The sequence below is a fragment of the Podarcis bocagei genome (genome assembly GCF_964188305.1).
Source record: "Podarcis bocagei genome assembly, chromosome: 10".
NCBI lineage: Eukaryota > Metazoa > Chordata > Lepidosauria > Squamata > Lacertidae > Podarcis > Podarcis bocagei.
In genome coordinates this window covers 38,452,478-38,465,935 of record NC_138135.1, presented here as the reverse complement: position 1 = coordinate 38,465,935, position 13,458 = coordinate 38,452,478, and positions in this window count along the sequence as shown.

Genomic DNA, 13,458 nt, shown 5'->3' with positions numbered 1-13,458 from the left:
GGATCTACTCACCCCAAACCTGCCCCCTGGTGCTAAGGGGTTTCAAAGGTTTTTCTTTTTTTAAAAGAAGGTGGGGTGCACTAGCACCCCACTGGACCAGATCCACTCATTTAACAGTAGGTGGATCCTGTACAGTGCTGGTTGCTGCACCTCTGTGAGTGGCTTCCCATGCATGCAAGGTAGATCTGATTCTGCAAAGGGAGCAGGAACATGAAGGAATAGAGGCCTGCTGGGAAAGGCACTCAACCTTCTCCTGTGAAGATGCAGCCACCCAATAGGCCTCACCTTTCCACAGTTTCTCGGCCCTTTTCTCACTTATGCCAGGCCCTCCTTCGTGCATGACACCAAGAGAGCCTTGGGTGGGACACTCAAACTGGGCTGCAGCAATCAGAGGCTGTGCCAACCTGACTTGAACAAGGCCTGAATCCTTCTGAATAGGCCTGATCAGGCTTTGGATTTGGACCTTGGCTGAATCTCGTGCATAGTCCTGGTGTTCAGAACTGGAGATAATATAGCCATAATTACTAGTACCCATAGATAGCTTTATCTTTCATGAATTTGTATTCTGACATAGGGATAGACTCCTGTTCCTTTAGAAATTTAATGGGTTTGACCTGCCCTGCATTCCATACCTGAATTCTAGTTTGACTAAGAGAATGTTCAGATTAATTCCAAAAGTGGAACATGCCACATTTTACAGTCTCTTTGTACTCCCCCCCCCATTTCTGTTACCAATAGGGATGGGGGAGAAATTCAAATCAGTTTACATGTAGAGGTGAACCTCCATAATTGGTGCAGCTAAATGAATTAGGATGCCTTTGAAATTTGCACCTCTCTGAATTTTGTAATGCAGTTCTGTAGTCAAGTAACGTGTACAAAAAAAATGCATATACTGGGGTAAGGTGTGCATAAAATTGAATATATTAGTGAATATATTATACTGGGCAAGATTACATGAAGAAATGAAGGAAGTTCTACTAAACTTCAAGCAGACTTAAAAACAATCACAAACAGATATAGAAATGTGTCAATTCCATGGGAAAGACCCACCCACATGGTCCTGATATTCATACGAGAGCCCAGCAGCTTGCAATCATCATGGTACAGGGCATATTAGTTCTTTTGGCAGTGCAGGGATAGATGAGCTACTTGTCTGACTCATATAAAGCAATACTTCTTACCATAAGATTATGCTTGGTTCTCAGAAGGGTCACTAGATTGCCACATAATGAAACCTGGTCTCCTCCTCCTCCTGTCTTTCAATTTATTGCTGTTTATTACATTTATATCCAACTTCCGTACAATGAGGCCATGTGGTCTGCTCACACATCCAATTTAAACAAGCCTCACAACAAGGCTTGTGGTAGGTGTCAGATAATGACTGGATTCTAATGTGAGTTTTATGGCTGAATGAGAATTTGAACCTGGGTCTCCCACTTGTAGTCCCAACACTCTGTTGCTACATTGCATGGGCTGTTACAGTGGTTGAATTCTCCCTGCATTAAAGAAGGGCAGCTCTCATGTCCGAGTGAGCCCAACTCCTGCTCACAGTGCGATTCCAGAATGGATTGCATTGGTGAAGGAGACTAGCAAGTAATCTTACCTCCTGTGTATTGCAGAGTCAGCAGCTCATTGCCTGCCTACCTTGGTATATTTGGTATGCTTGGTAAGCCTTTTAAGACTGCTTGTGTCTTGGCCAGTCATTTTGCAGTTTGGCCATTGTATTTCTAATTTAGGCTTTAGTTAATATGGGCCATTTGGAAGTTTCCGCTGCCCAGTAGAATGAAGTAAAATGTAGAGAAGTGACACAGTATTCAAGCAGTCAATGCAATATGATTGGGGAACAGAAAGTGGATGATGAGAAATGCTTCCTTGGTAAGCTTTTTATTTGTTTGCTTGCTTGTTGAAATGACTTGGATTGAAATGGCTTCGAAAGAGCACTTCTTAGATAATCCTAAAGTGGCTATTCAGTGATGGTTCAGGAATGGCATGGTCTCCTTGAAGGTAAGTAGCTGTTGAATTGCTCCTTGAGGCAGGTCCAAGCCTTTGTTAAAACAATCTTTTCCTGCGTGTCACTGTGATTATGACACCCTTCATCTTGAGTGCATGCATCATGTGGCATGCTCGGTCCCTTTCAACCTGATCTTGGGCTCTCTACCCAAAGGCTCCATTTTAGATTTCAGAATGAGAGCAACTTTCAAGAAAGCTGCAGCCATTTTAGTGTGCAGGGAAACAAATATAAGCTACAACCACAAGCTCAGCAGGAAAGGAGAATGCCAGGAGAAATGGAAGATATGAGTCCCAACCTTGGAAAACGGAATGCAAATAAAGAGAAGCGATAGAAATCAGAACCAGGAGCAGGGAACAGGATCTGGATGGCAGATCTGCAGTGACATCAGGTGACCTTGTTTTGTCTGCATGGTTTGAAAAAATAATCAAAATTTCAGGTAAAGGCACAGAACTTTGACCAGCTGATCATCAGGGCTTGCAAAGCACCTTGTACTGAGCTTTGCAGCTGCTTCTGATCAGCTGATATGGGGTGCCTGGAAGCTCCCTTTTGGCCCAGCTGTGTCTTTACCTACTTTGTCACCCATTTCTCTCTCCTTTGTATGCATGCAAGATCTCTAGTACCAAAGAGACCCCTTGCGGAGCTAATGATCCTCCAACTATAGCCAGGATAATCTGGTCCTGGTGTTACATGATCTGGCAACCTCATGGTTGGATTATTACAAGGTGCCATATGTAAAGCTGCTCTTGAAGACAACCCAGAAGCTTCAGGAATGTGGTTGCCAGGGTGTTGACTGGCCATATTCCACTGTGCCTGGACCCAATTATAATTAAGAGACCTAAAATGGCTTGGCATCCAAATATCTGAATGGGATCTTCAGCTGAAACACTCTTTCAGGTGCCTCCTCTACAGGAAGTACAGTACTGAACAATGAAGGAGGCTTTTTTCATGCTGGTGACCCATCTTTGGAGCATGCTCCCTAGAGCTGCCTGTCTGGCACCAAAGCTGCAATGCCAGGTAATGTTTTGTTTTTACAGGCGTTTTAAAGTGATTTTATTGTTTGCATTGATTGTACAGTCGTACCTTGGAAGTCAAACAGAATCCGTTCCAAAAGGCCATTCGACTTCCAAAAAGTTCAGAAACCAAAGTGCAGCTTCTGATTGGCTGCAGGAAGCTCCTGCAGCCAATCGGAAGCCCCGTTGGATGTTCGGGTTCCAAAGTATGTTTGCAAACCAGAACACTCACTTCTGGGTTTGTGGCGTTTGGGAGTCAAAATGTCCGAGTACCAAGGCATTCGGGATCCAAGGTACAACTGTATTGTTCTTATATTTATTGACTGTATAGCACCCAGAAATCCCAAAAGGGACAAAGGAGTGTATTAAAATGCTTTAAATCAATCAAAGTTCATCATACAGTTTACCAGGGAATAGACTGGGAATAGAAACACACACATATATATGGGCATGCAGTGTGATATATGTAGCACATGGAGCAATAATGTTGTTCTGGTTCTTGTGGCACCATGGATGTCCCATCATTGCACCCAGTCAGTTAACTGCATCCAGGCATCCCACCCTTTGCCTTGTTCATTAGGATGATTGTCAGTGTCCAGTGGTTATTGTTTCACATCACTTAGGATTGTAGGATTGTTGGAAAGGACCCCAAGGGTCACCTAGCCCAACCCCTGCTATTCCACTTTGTCAGACTCTCTTCCCTTTCTATCCTCCATTTTGTGCAGCCCAGCAAGCCATAATTTGGGGGAGTGGGTACAGGGTTAGGGACACTAAGGAAGAGCTTTGATAACCAAAGGTGCCCTCCTTTCTTTTTTCAATACTGTTTTGTTTCAGGTATTTGAATGTTAATGTGAAATATAGTAATTGTAAAAATGAATGGTAGCATCATTAAAGTAATGTAGATTATCTCGCAGTCCCTTCAGTATTGCAAAATGGGATCTATCCTGAGTTCCTGAGGATATGGACATGTGTTTATATTTAATGGTTTAATTAGTTAATGGGGGGGAAGGCAGGTGATTAATAATCACTCACTATTCCTACTTGTTCCTACTTTTGGGGGCATTGGGTGCTGATTCAGTTTCTCCTTTGGCTCCTTACCATCCATGTTTTGAGCATTTTCGTCTGAGCAAAAAGCAATGAAAGGAACAAGGTGAAATGTGCATAATTCTTGCTTCTCTCCCCGCAAATAGGCAGTGTTTATGCGCCTGTGGCTTCCTAAAGCACCCTGCCTGACAGAATGAATAGCTAAATAAAATGTAATGCAGAGCTATGCTCTTAGGGATAATTTTTCAAATGTTATCAAAGCATTTGTTTTATATATATATATATATATATATATATATATATATATATATATATATATATTATCATTCTTCTGCAGGTTCCCAGTATTCAGCATGCCCGAGCCATAGGCACAGTTTTATAATACCAAATAATCTGTTAAACTGTGTTTTAATGCCTGGAGTTCTTTTTAACTTTGAAACATAATTTTCAAAGTTGTTCTGTTATTAATGCCTTCCAACCCCATACCTCCTCTGTTATTTACTGCTAATTGTTGAAAATGAGTAAGTGGCAGTAAGGATATACTTCATAATAGGATATATTACAGGCACAAATAAAACCCTCTGGGAGTGTCTTTCATACTCACTTGCACTTGGTAACTGTTTTAATTCACAAATTCCAGCGCCGCTGCTTAATACAAATAGAGCATAGCTGACACTCTTTTGCCTTCAGAATTTCCAGAAAGCCCTTTTGGCCATACAAATTAATGATACATTTCTTTCCTTTTTTAAAGAAAGAAAGAAAGAAAGAGCGAAAGAAAAAAGAACAAGAACTTAAATCTGGATATCTAGTGAGGATTTTGTATGCCACCTCTTAGAAGGCAAGTCACTTATTTCAAAGACAATTCAATGCAAGCAGATCAATGATGGATGAATCTGTCAGTTTCTGTTTCTCTCTCATTCTCAATTTCCAAGTCTTTAGTTCAGTTCTTCATATTTCTGCATTAGTTTATGCTTCATGAAAATTCACCGGCATTTTAGTGCTATCCATGGCATGGAGATCTCAGGCTTGTGCCCTGAGTGGACACCAAGGGAGGTGTCCAAAAATGCCACAACCTTGGGTGGGTGGGGAGGAACCACATTGCTTATCCCTGTTGGAGGCAGTTATGAATGATTCCTTAAATTCAAAGTTGATTGCATATGTGGCAAGAAAGAAAGCTCTTCTTACAGTAGCAGGATCAGATTCGGAGTAGACCCGACCAGACAAAAATGCATAGAACATAAGAATATGAATAGAGGTTTGCTAAGAATGGCAGAGAATGAATCTTCACAGAGTTAAGGCTAAAGAAACCTTGAAAAAAGCAACAGGGGACCTTGTGTTCCTATGGTCTGTTGTGCTTCACTCAGTTTAAATAATTGAAATTATTATTATATTGCAAATTTTTGTCCTCCTGCCAAAAACAGCATCCAAAGCAGCCAGAACAAAATAATTAAAAAATAAAGCAACTGCACCAACATTATAAAATAAAATGTAATAAAATGTAATAAAATACAAGTCACAAACATTTATACATACATAGTAAGAATAAAAGCTGCAGTAATACCAACCAGTAGCCGAACAAATCAGCCCAAAGGCAAGCTAATTCAGTCCCTAAACTAACAAAGGAAACTACAAATTTAATTACCAAAAGCATGAATAAACAAGGCGTACTTTGCCTGGAGCCTCGGGAGTAGGAACAAAGGCACCCAGAGACTTGTCTAGAAGACTGCTTGGCAGGGGGTTGGACTCGATGGCCCTTGTGGTCTCTTCCAACTCTTCCAACTCTTCCAACTCTATGATTCTATGATTCTATGACTTCCTTAGAAGGTAGCTTCATAACAGTTAGGACTCAGGCACAGGAAGAACCTTGAGTCCAATAACCACCTGCCTAATCTCAAGCAGAAGGTACCAGAGAAGGGCCTTCAGTTAACACCTGAACATGCAGCCCACACAATTTATTAGAGGTGTGCACAGCTCCTGAGATTTGCCTTGTATCTGAGCATTTTTATTTACTTATTTTGAAAACCTGACCTGTTTCTGAGGTGCCCTGTGGTCTCTCCATTTTAATCTCTGTTCACGGTTCTGAGCCACTCTGTAAAACGAAGCAAAACCTTTGCCGTACTATTAGTACCATACTTTTCTCATGTCACCCATTGCATGATGCTTTGGGAGCTCCAATGTGGCAGGCCCTATGTTGTGAAACTTTCCACAGAGTTGCGCCTGGCACCTTCATTATACAGTTTTTGGCGAACGATGAGGACACACTTCTTTATCTTGGCTTTTGGCAATTGAGATGGAAATTTTTAGGACCCACCTATTTATGAATTTTGTTTTGAACTGTTTTGGATATTGTGTAATGCTGTGTTTTCATATTAATGGTGTTTTAATTGGCGCCAACCCTGGAACCTCAGGATAAAGGACAGGTAATAAACTATAATAATACATACAAACATAATATGCATTTGTAAAAATAATTTATCCACTGTTCACAAGGGGAAAAACACATCTCACCGCCAAAGGCACACTCCTCCATCGTCTCTTGAGAAAGACGGATGCCAGCATTGTCTGAACCATGAGCTTAAGGCTGTAATCTTATGCACACTTACTCAAGAGTTAATCCCAACAAACTCTGTTGCATAGAATTGCATTGTGAGGCTACAAACCTTTGCACGCCTACCTACATCACTGACCAACTAAATATGCCTAGGACTGCACTGTAAATTTTTGGCTTTCTGAAGGTTTGACTCGTGCAAATTTTGCTCCACACCTCCTGCTGAAAGTAGGGGAAGTGAAAAAGAGTTGTGGTGTAGAAAACAAATATAGACCCCAAGCTGAAATCCACTGTCATCTAAATCTCTTGAATACGCTAACATTGTACAGTATGTTGGCATAGAACCTTGGGCTTAATTTGCTGTGACACTTTCGCCGTAGTGTTATTTTAACAAAATAATCTCTTGCAACCTCTTTAATATTGGATGTTGTAACATTTCCCCCCCTTTGAGACTGCGGTAGACAGAGTAACATTGATCTGTCTTGATGGCTGTAACAAAGCTAGGCTACCACAACAATATTTTATTGTCTTTCGGTTTCCTTGAGGAACCGGGAAATTGCGATGTGTGAAGACTTTGAATGCTTAAGGCCAAGAATGTTTTCCCTACCAATAATGTGTCCTCCCTTAATTTTCAAATAGTATTATAATGTTCAATCTGCATCTACTCTTTTGAATGAAAAAGTAGACGCCAAGGATCCTAATGTATCTTAGTATCGGAGTTATCCATGCATTTATTGTAAAAAGCATTTGGAAGGCCACAGCTTACCCAGATGCTTACTGACATTTCTACCAATTTTATATTGTAAAATGAAGTGCCGTTTGCATATTTATGCCACGTCATGTATATATGCATAGGTTTCTGAATACTCCTAGGAATGGAATTGCTGTTCCCTTTGGGGTGCTTGCCCTACTAGAAGATGGAAGGATGCAACCTAAAACGCTTTATGACAACTCAGTGTATCTTGATGTATTAAGTTATTCTTTAGTTTTCCTCCATATAATGGGGCATAGAGGTAAAACAGATTTTAAGACAGTTACAGCAGTGCGCAGACAAAGTAAGTAAAATAAATTGTGGAGTGTTTTGAACTGTAATGGCCTCTTGTGAAAGCCTGAGTGCTAATGGATGCATATTAAATGTCTGGAGTGAAGGATTCCTAAAGGGGGTCTAGACTGACTGAGTAATCAGCATCATGAGGCATGTGGGGAACATTGCGTCAGTTTTCCTGATTGTAGCACAGTGGTACCTTGGGTTACATATGCTTCAGGTTACACACTCCGCTAACCCAGAAAGAGTGCTTCAGGTTAAGAACTTTGCTTCAGGATAAGAACAGAAATCGGGCTCCGGTGGCGTGGCGGCAGCAGGAGGCCCCATTAGCTAAAGTGGTGCTTCAGGTTAAGAACAGTTTTAGGTTAAGAACGGACCTCCGGAACGAATTAAGTACTTAACCTGAGGTACCACTGTACTTCTGTCCCATTTCCCGATGTTCCTTTCACATTGCAGTGCCTGTTGCATTATGGAAGTGTTGCTTTTTGACTGATTTACTGGCATATCACGTTAAATTTTTTTCACACCAGTGGGAGTGGTGTGGCACGGCCCTGAACATAATTGAAACATGTCGCTACTCCCCACCCTTTCCATGCATCCGTGCCATGAAAATGACAGGGATGAGCTGTCTGCTGGTATACCTCCTCAAATTTTGTCACTTCCCGCCTGTGATTTTCTGGTTCAATATGATTGCAGATGTTGTTGTTTTTTAAACCAGTTCAACTAGAAATTAGCACTAAACTTCCTGCATATTCTGCTAGATTTCTGGAAGTGGCTTTTATATCATGTGAAATCCAGAAATTAACAGTTAGGGAAATATTGGGAAATGGAATATAATTCCATGTGAATGCAGCCAGAAAGTAAATGTATAATTTTTCACTGTAAGATTGCATTGATCACTTTCCTAGTGATCAGTAGTCATGGAATGTTGAATGTCAAGTAGAAAAGTAGAATGGAAGAGATGGGTAGCGGAATGGAGAGTATGGCTGAACAGCAACATACCTGTTAGGAAAGGAATAAGGAACCTACAGCCTTCCAGAAGTTCTTGGGCTCATATCATGCCTAGTCAGTATGGCCAATGGTCAGGGGTGATGGGAGCTGAAGTTCAACAATATTTGATAGGAGGTGAGGATACGCTACAACATTTTGTTGAAGGGTCTCACTAGTAGTAGAGAATGAAGCTGATGAGGTTCCATGAGGCAAGAAGCTATGGCATACCACGCATATGGATCAACACAAACTGTTTTAGATAGTAGAGAATTTCTTAATATGACACAGATGTGAGTCATATTAGCCTGATGCTATGATTTATGACAAAGTCAACTACATGTGTATTGTCTAGTCACTTAAAATTAGAGAGTGACTTGCCCAGATTTCATTACAAGCTGTCATGCTACTCAAGGATCAAATAGTTTCATCAGTTACAGAATTCACTTAGATCCTCTCAAGATGAAAAACACCTCCCCACCCCCAGCTTCAGGTTGAGGGAGATAATTCAATTTGGAAAATGGCACAAATGGAGAAGACTTACACACACACACACACACACACAGAGAGAGAGAGAGAGAGAGAGAGAGAGAGAGAGAGAGAGAGAGAGAGAGAGAGTTTGACCTTCAGTTTAGCACTCTGAATTGAATGGTTCTCAATAAACATTCACAACCTGATGGGGCTTGGGAGAGGAGCTTAAATGATGATTTCAACTACAACCCTAGTCCCACATAGCTGTGAGAAAGCTCCATGGAATTCAGTGGGACTTACATCTGAGCAGACGTGGTTAGGATTGCAAGCTTAGAGTGGAATAATGGCACATAGGCAAAGGATTAGACATCCTCTTACTTCTTCACTTCAGATCTCTCCCTCCCAAAGTGATTTTTCCCTGGGAAAGAAAATAAGGGTCATAAGGTTTTGGTTGCACTCATTTGCATGTAAGATGGGTTAGGTCCTAAGGGTTGCATCCTGTGTGTTGTATGCTATAGTTCTTTGAGAGTGCAGGAAATGAGCAAAATGTGCTATCCGCTGTAGAACTTCAGCGTTTTCTTTTTATATAAAAAAAGCCTGTTTCTTGCTCTTGTGGCGGCAAAGATGTTCTTGAAGGTTTATAGGCCATGTCTGCTGGAATCTTAACAAGCCAGAAGGGAGATGGAATCCTATGGTTGGGGCAGAATTTCAGTGCCCTTTATAGCTTCTCATGACTAGCAAAACAGGAACACATTATGCAAAACTTTTATTATAATAGCAGATTAAGGTAAAAGGAATGAGACAAACTTGCTCAGTCTGCATCTTTTCAGAAGTTTGGCATTTCTCACTGTACCAGTTGTGGGCTGGTATGGTTTCAGTTTGGGGTTATCTGGCAAGAACTAGCATATGCCCTGAAAGTAAGCCCCGTTGACATGTTTTTATACATGTACTATAGCTCTGCTATGTGGGATAAATGTAAGAGTGGTTGGTGGTTGTGAAGAATTAATACATCTGAATTTTAGTTTTGAAGCTATTTTAGCTGCTTGATGCTTTTTCTGTTTATTAAATGAATATCCAGTCCTTTCTCCTAATAGAGCCCAGTTCTTGATCTAATCAGTTCCTGTGGTTTGTGTACACTGGAGAGAAATTAAATCTCTATAGTAGAACTTTTGGAGTTTTTATTATTGTACTCCACTTCTGTTATGTTTGTTGTAGATGAAGTAATGCATAGTGAATGCTACAAATATATGATGTGGTCCCTTTTTTAAACCCAAATTTGGGCAAAGACCATGATATTCAGATTCCTGAGTGGTAAGTTTTAGATTAATTGATGTGCAAAGCAAAATAGTATTAAACTACCAAAAAGCTGTTGACTAGAACCATCCCCCCCACCAAATAACCAAAAGGTTTTTCTTTCAAAACCTAGCAGCATGTGCACACTCTCATTCTTTCTCTCTCTCTCTGTCTCTCTTTCTCACACACAAACACGAATCATCATTGCTAGGCTGACTAGGCACAACAAATTTCAGGGCAAAAGGTAATTTTTAAAAGAAAATTGTAAGCCTTGAAAATAGAGGCTTAGAATGGAATGGCCATCTCAACCATAACTGCAGTATATAGCACTGCTGCTGAAACACTAATAAAAAGGTAAGCACAGAGGATATTTGTTAGATTACTTTTACCATGGTTGACAGTAATACCATGATTGCTTTTCACAGAACTCCAGGAGAAGAAAAGTAATGTTTATATGTAAGGAGATTTCAAGCTGAATTTTATCACCGGTGTTGGGCTATAAAATCGTGTCAGCAGTATTCCTGAAATATGGAATTCTTTTTTTTTTTTTTTTGGCTTGCAAAATGACAGAGTTTTCTTTGATCAGCTAGATAGCAGCAGGAGAAGCCCATTTATCCTTCATATAACTACATTTCCACAACACAGAAAGGCAGGAGGCTTGTTTTGCCTTTAAAATGTCAAGAGGTCATTTAAAAGTGGAGGGCACCAAAACAGCGCACAATCTAACAGTGCCACTCTATTCTTGTATACTTAGAAGAAAGTCCCATTTAGCTCAAAGAGAATGAATCTCATGTACCTGGGAGTGAGTCCCGGTGAATTCAGTAGGGCTTATTTCTGAGTAAACCTCAGTAGAATTGTACTGTACATGTTCTAATACCGAAATAGAGTTAAAAGTAGAGAAAACACACACACCACTCAAGGAAAAAGGAATCTCATTGAACACATTTCTTAATATATCATGCTTACATGACAAAGCGTGTTCTCCTTCATGGAGAGCACGTGTTGCGGTGGGGGCCGCCAGGACACTCCAAAGTTGGGGGCGGGCTAACTGATCGTTGGCCACTGATGCGATTGGGGCTTCCCTTGTTGGGAAGAAATTAATGTTGCCATTTATTGATTGACAGCCAGAAATGCTAAAACTCCTTGCACGAGGCTAGGGCTTCCTCTTTTCGCCCATGCATCGGATTGCCCATCCCTCCCTCCCTAGAATAGGGTTGTTCGCTTTGACCTTGCTATGCCTGTCATGGGGTCGTCTGCTTTGGAGCGGGGGCCTGGTAGGAATTTTGTCCATCTGGCTGATTGGCTGGGGCCATTTGGTTTTTGCCTACTGCGTAGCAATTCGTCACAACTTGTAAGGTTCGCAGTTAGGCATTGGTTTATGGTTTGGTTGGTTGAGGGGCATGGATTGGCTGTGCCTGCCCCTCTAATGCTGCTGCTGCAAGGGATTCCGTTAAAGGAATTGGGGGCTAACTATTGCTTGTCCACTCTGTCAAGGGGGCTCGGGCCATAGCAATGAGCTCCTGGTTGCATTTGGGGTGAGGGCAGATTCCCTGCTCCGCGTAACCCCCAAGTGTATTCCCCCATTCTGACTTTCACATCGTGCGGAATGTCAGTCTGTCCCCCATGGTGGGGGCAGATAGTCGCAACCAATGCCTAAGCAACCACTCACAAATTTGTATTTTAATAAAGTTGTGGCCAAAATTATGCCAAAAACCTTAAACAAAAAATTCTGTGTGATGTGTGAGTTATTGGGGTGGACCTGGGGACCTCGACACGCAACTAGCTCACTAACTATCATAGGTTTACATATATATATGTATAGGCATCTGAACTTGATTGTTGTCCCAGGCTCCTGGGTGTAAGTTCCATTGACTTCAGTGCAATTTACTTTTGAGTAGACATGCACAGTATCATGACAGACATAAATATTTAAAGAAATAGCCAAGGTTCAGAGCATAAGCACACCTTTGTGGCACTGTGTGGTGTGATAGCCATGATCCAAAATGCTTCTGAATAAAGGGCTGCATAATTCTCTTCATTGGGGTGGGGTGGGTGTGAACTGAAATTTTGGGCTTTAAAATGTCAAGAGGTCATTTAAAAGTGGAGGGCACCAAAGCAGCACACTCTCTAACAGTGCCACCCTATTCTTGTATGCTTAGAAGAAAGTCCTATTTCATAAAAAGAAAAGACGAAGATAAGGGGTGGTAAAAATTAACAGATAAGGAAATGCAGTGTTGATGAAAATTATTCCATGGCTGAAGAAATCTCACTGAGTGCACACACAAACACAAATGTTGTCATGGGGTTGTTGCATTTACTTTGTTATGGCAAAAATGCAGGCACGAACTCCATACTTTTGGTTTTGTTGACATCCACTGTGGAAGAATTCCCTCCCTGCCCCAGATGCCCACAAAACAGAAAAATATGTTTGAGTTTTAAGTTTTCAGTGAGAAGAGAGTGTAAATGATGTCTAAGAAAGCTGATCTGAAAGACAACTGCACAGACCAGACATGGCAGTGTTTGAAAGAAGCAATCATTCCCAGCCTCTGACTGGATAAGCCATTTGCAGGTTCATGAAAGACGTCAGATCTTTTCTACAAATGTTTTGATGTTAGAGTACTCCAATTCAGATCAGGTTTAAAAGTACAGTGTTGTCGGGCTATGTTGAATCTTCCAAGATAGTAGAATCTTAAGAGTCAAGCATAAAAAGGTAAAGGGACCCCTGACAATTAGGTCCAGTCGTGGCCGACTCTGGGGTTGCGGCGCTCATCTCGCTTTATTGGCTGAGGGAGCCGGCGTACAGCTTCCGGGTCATGTGGCCAGCATGACTAAGCCGCTTCTGGCGAACCAGAGCAGTGCACAGAAACGCCATTTACCTTCCCGCTGGAGCGGTACCTATTTATCTACTTGCACTTTGACGTGCTTTTGAACTGCTAGGTTGGCAGGAGCTGGGACCGAGCAATGGGAGCTCACTCCGTCGCAGGGATTCGAACCGCTGACCTTCTGATCGGCAAGTCCTAGGCTCTGTGGTTTAACCCACAGTGCCACC